Below are 12509 nucleotides of genomic sequence, written 5' to 3' on the forward strand. Positions count from 1 at the left end.
ACTAATATTTTTTGTAAGAAATGTATTTTGGCTAAGTAGAAGAAAGTATCATTCCCTAGCAAGAATTTTACCACCACAAAGAAACTGGAGATCATTCACAAAGATCTGAGTGGTCCTTCTAGGATAAGAGGATTATACAATGAAATGTATTTTATGATTTTTGTTGACGATTTCACTAGAATGATGGATGTAACATTTCTTAAAGAGAAATATGAAGCTTTTGAGAAGTTTAAGATATTTAAGAATAGAGTTGAGAATGAATCTGGTGTTAAGATTAAATGTTCAAGATTTGATAGAGGAGGAGAATTCACCTTTAGAGAATTTAAAATATTCTATGAAGAAATTGGAGTCAAAAGATAGCTAGCTGCACCTAGAACACCTGAGCAAAATGGGATTGTTGAAAGAAGAAATAAGATTGTAGAAGAAGAAAAAAGAGAAATGCTATTTAAAAACGATGTTTCTAAGAAGCTTTGGTGATAGGAAGTTAATACAATAGTATATACTCTGAACAAAGTACATATTAGAAAAGGTATGGACAAGACACCTTATGAACTATGGTTTGGACATTCACCATTAGTCAAATATTTTAGGATATTTGGGAGAAAATATTATATTAAGAGAGATGATGAAATTGGTAAGTTTGAATCAAGAAGTCTTGAAGGTATGTTTCTTGGCTATTCATTGAAAGTAAGGCTTATAGATGCTTTAACTACAAAACTAAGAAAACAATTGAATTCTCAAATGTAAGGATTAATGAGAAGTTTGTAATCAAAGAAAATATGGCAGATTATAATTTAGATGAAGAAGAGGATAACTCTAGAATTGTTAGAAAAAATGCTTAAATTTTCTTTAAGAGTAACAATGACTTGTAGAGTGATGCAAAAATTGTTGAGAAAAGAGGAGAGGAGAGATCTGAACTTAGAGAAGAGATAAGAGTTGAGATATCTACCCCAAACAAGAATCTAACAAGGAATCACCCTCTTGAGAAGATAATTGGAAGTAATGACAAAGGCATAATGACAAGGAATAGAGTAAATGAGGAGATATGGTTGATATCTCAAGTTGAACCAAAGTGCACAGATGAAGTAGTCAAAGATAATCATTAGATCCAATCAATAAAGGAAGAATTAGATTAGATAGTAAAGAATGATACATATGAGTTAGTACCTAGACCAAAAGACAAGAATGTGATAAGAAAAAATGGGTTTTTAGGAATAAGATGAATGAACAAGGAGAAGTTGTGAGAAACAAGGCCAAACTCATTTGTAAAGGTTATTCATAGTAGGAAGGAATTGATTATGAGGAAACATATGCACCAGTAGCAAGAATGGAAGCAATAAGGATGTTCTTAGCTTATGTAGTGAATAAGAAATTCAAGTTTTATTAGATGGATGTTAAATTAACCTTTCTAAATGGAGAACTAGAAAAGGTTTATATTGAGTAGCATGAAGGTTTTCCTTTATCAGAAGAAAAAGACATGGTATGTAGATTGATGAAAGCTCTTTATGGTTTAAAGCAAGCACCGAGAGCCTATTATGCAATGTTAGATAGTTACTTGGAAAAGATTGAATTTGCAAAAGGTAAGGCACAAAATAATTTTTATTTAAAAGAAATTGAAGATGGATTATTGATTATTGTAATATTTTTTGATGACATCATTTTTGGAGGTAATGATGAAGCTAGTGATAAATTTGGTGAGGAGATGAAAAATGAATTTGAAATGAGTATGATAAGAGAAATGAAGCTTTTCCTAGGATTGTAGATGTTAATCTTAGATTGATTTTGAAATATGAGTGACAATATACTTAAGTCATTTACTTAGTTCATGTTGAACAAGTAATACATGCTAAGCTTAAGTTGTAAGATAGTATATGTTGAGTGACAAATATTTAACATGAGCTGAGTAACTAGTAAGTGCTTAGTCACTCAAGTGCCAAGAAGAAAGTATGTGCCAAGCTATTGAGATTCCAAGTGATCAGTAGATGCCTAGTCATTCAGAGGCCAAGTTACAACATTTAAGTTATAATTGATGTCGAACATCAGGGACTTCAAGTTCCAAGTTACACAAGTTTGACATAAATGTTTGTAATAGAAAAAACTTCTATATAAACCATTTTTGGGCTGACTTAAGGATTATTTTACAATCTTTGATGATAAGGATAAATCTTAATTGTAAATCCCTATGCATTACATGCATTCAATCAGAAAAAGGGAAGTTTTAAGTGGAAATTTGAGTGAATCACTATCATTGATTCATACCTAACCCCAAGTCACCTAGGTCTTCTTAAGGAGGACAAACCCTAAAATTTATATGAATGCTCAAGGAGAATTGAAGAGAGTTTGCATGCATAAATTGAACATTGATGGTGATTAAGGTGTTATGATTTGAGTTACATTACAAAATTAGTTAAAGGAGAACAAAGGAAAGGAATCAGAGGACAATAAAGATACATCTAATTAGAAAGGATCAAGTACACATTAGTATAGAGGTGATCTAACATCAAAAAACATAGTGCTAACCAAAGGATCATTACTGAGACATTCTAATAGGTGAATTAAATAAATTTCTTAATAGCGTAGTCTTGACAAGCTATTGTAAATCCTTTAACAAGGTGCTTACTTGATTGTAAATTAAAGCCTTTTACCAAGCACACTTTAGCAAGGTGTTTAAATCCTTTAATAGGGTAAGATCTAACAACCTTGTAAGAATTTAATAGGGTAGACCTTTCACAGAGTAGATCATGTTTCATGATCAAACACTATAACCTTCATTAGATATACTTTATTACTATAGTAGTGAAGATTTTTGGGTGTCATCCCCACCCTAGTTTTACCTTCTCCTTGGAGGGTTTTTGGGTAACCAAATATCTTGTGTCATACATGTGTTGAATAGTTTACTTTCATGATATGGATGTATATGTCTAATTTGGTATTTCAGTTTATATGCATAGATTGTGAGATGGATGTGTGGTGATTGATTTTAAGGTTGAAAATTTTAAGTATAGATTGACCACCTCCCACCCCTCAACCCCCCTTAGAGTTTACTTCCCTATTTTATTTCCTATAATTGGTATCAAGGCTTAGTTCTCTAGAAAGTAAAGCTTTGTAGCTTTGAGGAAAGATCTTGGAAATGGAAGTCTACAAGTTGAGAAAGACTATTGAGAAACAAGAGATTGAAATACAACTTGCCCTACATTAGTTGAAGGAAGAAAAAGATGAGTTAAAATGATCATTGAAAAGAAGGAAGGAAATAACTATTGAAGAGAATGATACACAATACCAAGAGTTTGACACTACTAATTTTTTTACAGATGGAAACATAATTAAACTTGATGCAAAAATTGTAGATTTGATGGAAAAGAATGGAACCCTAACTGAAGTGGTCAAAAATCTCAAGAGAGAATAAGAAGTCCAATCAGTATTGCTATTTGAAGTGACAGAGTAGAAAAATAAATTTGAAGAGGAAAATGTCATAATTGAAGATGACAAAAGGATTTTGACCAATAGACTAGAAGAGAAAACATCAGAGGTAAGTAGGATTGCTAACATGCAATTAGAAACTTTGGGTCAAATGATGATTTCAAATCATGAACTAAATGCAAAGGATATTGAGATCTCAACACTGAAGTTGTAGAATGAACAATTGAAAAATGATTTGAAAAGAGAAAAGCAGTTTGTCAACAAACTTAGTGAAGCCATAAAGTACTTTGAACTATTGATGAGATCTGCTAGATCCAATAATGAAACTTCTAGATTGGGTTACACTAGTATTAAAGAAAGAGAATCATGCAAAAGTGGTGAAGAAAGAAGTAACAAAGGTAAGAACTCCAAACCTACTTTTCATAATTGTGGTAAAATAAGTCAAATTGATAATGTTTGTAGGAGAAAGACTACAAATCAAAATCCTAAGTAGAAGTTCATGGATCATTTCCATGAATGCAATAAAAAAGGACACTAGGCACATGAATGTAGAACCAAGACCATAAGCACACAAAGATTTGAAGGATACTTCTATAACTGTCAAAAGTATGGACATAGAGAATATGAGTATAGATCTAAGCCTAAATGATCATCAAACAAATAGAAAAGGTAAAGCACAATGATAACTCTTACAATTGGGATTATAATATGAGGTATAGTTGTCACTATTGTCAAGAATATGGACTGGTTGCTGAAAATTGTAGAAGAACACATTTCAGAAGTGACTACAAAAGTTGATTGAGTCAAACCACATGTTTTGGTTATTTGATGACTGGTCACATAAGCAAGAATTATCCAACAATGTCAAAAGCACCAAGTAGTGAGTTCAACAAAAGAAAAGGAAAGGTAGATGTTGAAAATGTCAGAGATGAGATGAACAAGACATGGAAGAGAAAGGAAGATTGCAACACATCAAGTTTAGATGGGATCACTTCACCCAATGGCTCAGGTGATCACATGTCCTTCAATTAAGCAATCAAGAGGTATGTTGGGATTGATGTTTATAAGTCATACTATACATTATTTACAAGGATTTAGTGATGAATAGATTGCATATGCATGAATAAAGATGCAAGGTGTAGATTATAACCTGGAAGAAATCTTTAAGTTTTTTTATTTTTCATGTTACTATCAAGCATGAAAAGTTTCACTATGGTTGCCAAGTAAAATGTTAGTTGATGCTGAGCTATCACAAGGTGATAGTGTTCACCAAGCTCATAGTGGTTGCCAAGAAAAAATGGAACTTCATGGTAGCCGAATGAGTCAAAATCTCTATTGAAGTTGAGATTACAACTGTGTAATCACTAAGCATTAAATGTGAGGTTTTAAGGTCTATATGATCAATTTTTACTTATTTGACATCATTAAAATTTGAAGGAGAGCATAAAGAGTGAAAGGAGAGTTGAAAGAGATCATAGTAGCATTTGCAAGCCAAATGCAATAGTCCCTTGACACCATCACAACAGATTTGTAAAGGTATTTATCATGTGTCAAGCTATGTAATTTAAATTTTAACGAACCCTAGTTTACATAATGGCATCTAGTTCTTTAAATCCTAAGGTTAAAGAGAGTAAAGAAGTTTTGAATGTATAATTGATAAGAAATGAGATCAAATAACCTAATTTTTGAGTCATTCTTGATATTATTTACAAGCAAGATCCATTTGGTGCATTTTCTATGATACCACCTCTGGTTTTAATGATTGAATATGTAAGAAATTGCTACACATTCAAGGTGGGTAGCATAGGAGACATGGAGATTAGAGAAATCTTTGGGAAATTGTGTGAAAATAAAGTGTTAAGAGATGAATTCAAAATTATAGAATCAAAAGGGTTAACCCATGCCCTAGATTTCCCTAATGTTTTCAAGACTAAATGGATTAAGATAGTTTTGAGTAGAATTCATGATAATTCTATATGGTTGAATAATGGATTGGTGAAAATCTCCAAGAAAATTGTATATAAAGTAACTAGATATCCAACACTTGATTGACCTAAAACCATGAGGAGTGAATCTAAAGAGGTCATTGAGAAGAATACAAGGGAAATGTGAAACAAATGAGGGATGTCAATTGATAATATCTCATATCCTCTAATTGCATTTGTAGTGAGAATAATAAAACATAAATTCTAGAAATCAAGCAAGCTCAATAGCTTACCATGCATTGCTATTGACATGGGCTATAAGATAATTAAGAAGGATCATACCTATGACCTTGCCATGTTTTAGATGTAACAATTATTAGAAAATTTGGGAGCTATAAGGAAGACCAAAAGTAAACAATGTAAATTTGGTTCAATTCTTGTATTTATATTCTTTTATGTACATAATACATTCTCCACATTTGGTAAAGTTGTAAGGAAAAAAAATAGATCTATTGCAGTGTAGATAGATGAATTTATTGAGAAACTAGGAAACAATTTTGAGTTAGTTATGAGCTACTTTGAAGACTTCAAATAATCAATGAAGGAAAGATTGAGGATACCGGTCTCAATAGTTGGCAAACATTTCAATGATGTTTTCTTTCTAGTTGACACTGATTTTACTTATGCTCAAGCTACAATTCAGTAGGCTATGAAATCAATGTTGATGAAGCCTCTGCAACAATCACAACAATACTTGTAGAAGATATGTTAAGGCTACTACATTTGGAAACTATGACATGGCTAAAGAAAAGATAACTATGGATTTAAAGACAACCTTAGTCATAAGGAAGAAGAAAAAAAAATTCAAGAAACTTAAGAAAAAATTTGGTGAAGTAGTAGATGAAGAAGAAGAAGATGATGATGAGGAAGAAATATATATAACTACTCAAGCACCATTGCCTTAACTCAAGGTCAAGGAAAAGACCAAGTAGAAGAAGTAGAAATGGAGGAAGGTGTTAAGGAAGAAGAAGCTAGTGAAGCACCTAAGAAAAAGAAAATGAAAGCTAGGACACCATCTACTAGTAAACCAAGGAAGGTCATAAAACCTAAGCCGATAGTTCCCTTTACAAGAGAAAGCACAAGGGCTACAACAAGGAAGGCTCAAGAAGAAGTCAAGACAAAAGAGAAGAGAGCTAGATCAGGTAGCAATAAATAGAAGCTTGAGAAGAAATCAAGGATAAAATACATAGCTCCAACTTAATCTAATGAAGAGAGGACATAATTTGATGACAACAACCAATTTCAAGTGGTAAGTACTCATTCTTTTTCAGATTTAGAGAATATATGTGAGAAGATAAGGAATAATACTAATTTATTTGGTCACAAACATATTAAATTTGATACACTTGGAAAAATTGAGATGAATCAAGTAGAGGAATCAATTTATGCCATGATGGATACATTTAAACAAACACCAATTGAGATTGCCAACTATCTACCAAAGGAATTATCTGATAGAGTTGAGAAAAAATGGCAATGTAGTCTGAACATAGAAAGACAATTAGAGAGACTACATTTTTGATGCCATAACTAGATAGGGAAACAATGGCCAAGGGATTAAAGAAGAATAATGAAAACTTTTCCCCAAAATATAGGGCATTCAACATATTATAGAACAAGGTTTGGGATATTGTACAAAAGATCACTTTGATCTAGAAATAATTATATGGTTTGACAACACCCAAGGAAATAATGTAGGAAGCTATTGAGGTAGGTAAGGAAAAAGAAGAGAGAAAAAGGTAACTGAGGTAATCACAGTTGATGCTGAGACAATTACACAAGAGGAAGTCACTAAAACCAATGAAGATACACATGCACCAGCTAAGGATAAGCAACAAACAAAATAGAGTGTACCAAATACACTTGTGCCAAGTGCCAGTCCTCAACATGAGGTGAACACAAGAAGTGATACTGTAAAGAGAAAGGGTGAATTTGATACTTTCATTTATAAAATCAATCCCCTTATAGAGGATGACTTGAAGAAGATACTGGTAGAATCTGCTACGCAGGAAAAACTTTGTGAAAATCATGTACTAGTGAGTGTATCTATAGGGGAGGAAGTACAGAAAAAAGTGACATCTATAGCTCCTCCTCAATTCACATTTATAAAACCTACATTACCCATTGTGGTATATGAAAGGAAGGAGACAACTACTTCCACCATCAGTACATTGGCACAAAGTACTCCAATCTCACTCACTATAAAGGAAACCAAAAATGACAAGGGTGAGACAGTTGGAGAATAGAAAGATAACATAGAAAAGACTAAAGGAATACAAGTTTAAATAGGTTAGGTAGATACTCCTACACCTACAACACAAGATCAAGGTGCATCTTTAGATGTAGAGAAGGAAAAGGATAAGACTAAAGAGCTAAGTATGACTACTAGACATGAGGAGAAAATTGTAGTACAAACACTGGTAACTTTACCAAAATCTACTCCTCCTCCCAGTCAAGCTCTTCATAGGAAAAGTATAGAAGCTATACCCCTACAATAATCAAGGTTGAGTCCAATCACATCTAAGGTAGATTGTTAGGCCTCACCCCAACCCATCCTAGCACCGATGATACATTATTATTTTGATACTCATGCCTTGTTATGCCAGAACATTATTGGATACACTGAACATTTCTATGTTGTTTTACGATGTGTGATGCTTTACTTCAGTTATCTAATTTTGTCATTTAATGCAAATAAATATGTATAATGATGAAGAAAATGTATGCAACACTAACACTTTTGGTTATGCAAGTCGAAGGGTAAGAAATATGAGTGGAATTAGAAAAGACAACTATTTATTAGGAAATGGATGCTTTACTTTATATAATTCCTTTGATATGTAATTCACATTATGTATGTGGTTTTTGGACCTACTGATGTGTGCAATGAGTGTGCAGGGAAAATTAGCCGAGACAACTCAATGGAAAAGCGGAGCTAAATTACTTGTTAATTTTGTGCTAACCTTGTATTGTAACTCTTTAAAGGTTGTAATTTGGTCTTACTATTCTCCTAGCTTTTAATTGTTCCTAATAAGTCTTTAAAGGCCTAAAAATATTAAATTTAAGTACCCTATGGGTAAGGGTATGGGTGGGGAGTACTTTCCAACCCTTTAGCCTCCTTGGTTGACTTTTAGGGTCACTCAAAAACCCTATTCTAGGATGATTTCGAAAATGGATTTTTCTTTACTTGAGTTAGTGAAACCAAACCTCCATCTTGAGTTACTTGAAGCCTAGTTGAGTTAAGGACCATACTTAGAGGAATTTTGAGAGTAGTTTTTGTTTTTGTCACCCAATCCTCTAGTTTTTGAGGAAGTTTTGAAGATTGAAGGAAGAAAGGGAAGCTCTTCTCAAACCACCATTGACATAACTCTTCTATGAAGGTAGGAGTTCTTCACTCCTTGAATGGTTCTTTATGTGTGATCATGTTTTGAATCTTGCTTGAATCATGTTTGAGACATTGTGTAGTTATGCATTTCTTGCTTGTGTATTGGGAGTGGATTTGGGAGGGATTTTACCTTGTTTTATTTTGATGGTATTCATATGCTTTCTTGATGTTTTGATTATTTTTGAGAGGTTTTCATGGGGATGTTTTTGGCAACACTCACCCTTGGATAGGGAAGAACTGGCCATGTTTAGGGAAAGGGCCTTAGTTGGACCTCAATAGTGTAGAGTCTCCTCTCATGGTGAGAGGAGGGAAAAAGGGTAGGGTGTATGGGCCCCTACTTGTCATCTCATACCTTGTTGTTATTGAGAATTCTTCAATGTGAAAAAGAATGAAAATCCTTGTGGATATAGCCTCGAAAGGGCCTTGTAAAAGAATGGAAGTTCTTGAAGTTTTAGCCCCAAAAGGGCTATGTGATGGTATGGTGATTGACTTCTCCTATTGAGAAAATCCACATTTCCCATATATTGGTTCATTGTTGGACCTATTGTATAACCGGGTTGGGAATGTATGCTTAAATTGCTTATCTCCTTGTGTTGTTTACCTCCATGTTGGTTCTTGTCTTTTCCATGTTTTCCCTTGATGTAATGAAGAAATTTGATAAAAGTTCTCTTGTGAAAGACTTGAAGAAAACTCATTGAATTGTAATATTATGTAAGTTGTAATTGAATTTGATGTAGTGGCAAAGACATCAGGTTTTCTTACTGGTTCTTTCTCGATGGAGCCTTGAACCAAGATGAATAATAGAGAAAAAAAAAAGATTATGAAAATTCTTGTTGCAATGCTCTCATGTGGTTCCAAATTCTGGCATATGTATGTGAGAAATTAGAATGATAGTTAATGTCTTGAATTGGGAAATTCTGAGTTTCAATTATGATAATGAAAGAGAATGGATGTGTTGAAGTTTTCAATTCAATGTTTTGAACATTAACATGTAATAATAATCCTACATTGTGATCACCAAGCTAGCACATTCATTGTTAAGCTTCATTAGTAATACAATTAAATTTGATAAGAATTATCCATCACCTTTTTGAATTCTGAATATAGGATCATAATTCCTTGTTAAGTTTCTTAAAGAACAAGATCAATTTGATTAAGAGTTTTTGAATTTCCTTGAATTTAAATAAATAAGAAGGAACACATACCTTGTTACATGATGACTATATATAAACATACATCCTTGTCTTTAGATGATTGAATTAACATGAGCTATAGTAGAAAAGAGAATTTTAATCCTTTGCATCCTTTTGCATTAGTGTGCTTGTTCATAGGAACCCCATATCACCTCTAAAAATATTTAGACTCATCTTGCATAACAATGAACTTAGCAAGAAAACATGCTAGCACTTGGCAAAAAGAAATTGGTTTCCAAATTGTGCATCTCCAGGTCTAAAAACCCTCTCTAGGAAATGTATGGAGAAGTCTTAAATTTCCCCATGTCACAGAGAATATTCTATGAGATATTCTCCTTGAATTGAAAATCAAAAAATCATTGCTAATTCATTAAAAAAAAATGACTTAAATAAATTTGAACATATAACATCTAGATATATATATGATAATGCTTTTAAATTCAACATCCCAACTATAAAACTTTTGACATTTAATTCCATAGGTCTTAGAGATTTGAGACATGATACAAGTCGAATCATATAGAAATAAAAAAATAAAAAAAAAAAAAACTCCCAACCACCTGTCAGCAAGTATAGGAGTCAAATCACTTGAGGGAGGGCATGAGATTTTTTTTTAAACAGTTAAATTGTGACAAAACCCTTTTATACTTTCTCCCCACTCATCGTCTTAACCTTGTGATGACGTGGGGTCATGTTTGGCTTATGGAGGTGGTGAAGTGTTAACACAAAATTTATACCCCTCTGCACTTTTCACCCACCCCTACCCCAATGTTCACTCTTCCTCATGCGTGATCCAAATCGTGGCAGATGCAAGAGACAAGTCTGCATGTGCAAGTCCTTGGGCAATGTGCAGACTCTAGGGAAGTGGGGTCTAAGCTGCCCACTTGGCATAGGGGGGGGGGGGGGGGTGTAGGGGGGGAAAGTAGGTCTAGGACTAGGGTATGAGGGGGGTGTAGATTTGTTAGTAGGGTCATTTGTATTATGTTAGTAAGTTAGTTAGTAATTAGGTTAGTTGTGTAGTTTAGATTATTAGATTTTAGTTAGTTTAAGTTGTTTTAAATTTGACGTTTAGTTAGTATGTGCTTACTGATAGTTAGTTATTAATTTAATTAATATATATATATATATAATTTTTTAAAGTAAGTAAGTTTAATTCTTGGTTAGAGATTGATAGTTAGATTAGTATTAGATGATTTTAATTTAGGATAGTTTAGACTTAGTTGTTATTTACACTAGTAATAGATTTGTTTAATTTTGAGAAATAGTGTTTTTTTTTTAAATGATATTTGTTAGAATTAATTAGAAGATATTCCATGATGTAATATAAGCTATTTAAGGTTATAATATAGCTAGTATGAAATAGTAATTTTGAAGTAAATTATTATAACTTCTAATTTTAAAGTTAACAATTTGATATTAGGTCTTTTAAAATGAAATAAGTTTGATGTTTCATAACTAGTTGATACTATTCTGTATTAGATAGATTCATTGCAATGTTGACATTTCAATATTGGATTTAAATTATATTAATTTGAATGAAGGTTGGTAACTTATAGACATAATTGAAATTTTTTTAGTCATCTTCAAGGTTGTAGTATTTGACCATAATCAGATTGGAGCTATACAAGTTTTGTATCTAGGAGATAGAAAGACATTCTAGTTGGTAGGTCATTGGGATGTAACAGATTAGTCATTTAATTATTTGGGTTTCTAGAATCCCTTAGTTACCCTTATAATCTCTTCAACAAAATGTTCAAGCTATGTTGTACTTCTTTTTAAATCAATGGTGAACTTGGGTCTAGTCTTATAGTACCTTGGCTATCTGAATTCTAAAACTCCTTGAACTAATCAATTCCACTATTGTAAACTTTTAAAACCTCTTGTGACCATTGTTATCTTAGTTAATTATAGTTTTAAAAAAAAAAAAATTGTGTTTTTTTTGCCCTTATATTTTGGGCATGACATAGATAAAGTTACATCATTTGTTGATGTGAACTTGGATGAAGTGATTGAGTTGCCCAAGTTTGATTTTGTAGTGATCACCATTGAGAAGATGAGCATGCTCTAGGATACTCTTGCAAGAAAGAAACAACAAGAACTACTAAGACATGAGCAATGAAAGAAGCTAGCTTTGATAGATATCAAGGATATTTTTCTTGATGCATTTAGCCTACCAGAACTAGAAGAAACCAAGCCAATCATAGAGTAGTTAACCGACATTGTTTAGAATGTAAATGATGTACAGTTGAATATAAATATCAAAATACTTGAATGGTCTAACAGGAAGTTTCAACACAAGGTTGATGAAAAGATATCATGTGATATTGCCAATTCAAGGAATTATTATGAAGATATGGTATAAAGGAAAAATGTTTTCCTTGATTATAAAGAGGAAGATATGTATTGAGATCGTTGTTGAAGTGTGAAGTGAAAAAAGAGGTAGAGTTCTTATTAAATGTGTGTAAGTAATCCAAGGGATTATTGGATGCGAGATTCAAGATCTGATTAAAAGATTTGAAGATGCAA

This window comes from Cupressus sempervirens, chromosome 5 (assembly GCF_028749045.1).
Source record: "Cupressus sempervirens isolate cs-2001-9-10 chromosome 5, ASM2874904v1, whole genome shotgun sequence".
NCBI classification, from domain to species: Eukaryota; Viridiplantae; Streptophyta; class Pinopsida; order Cupressales; family Cupressaceae; genus Cupressus; species Cupressus sempervirens.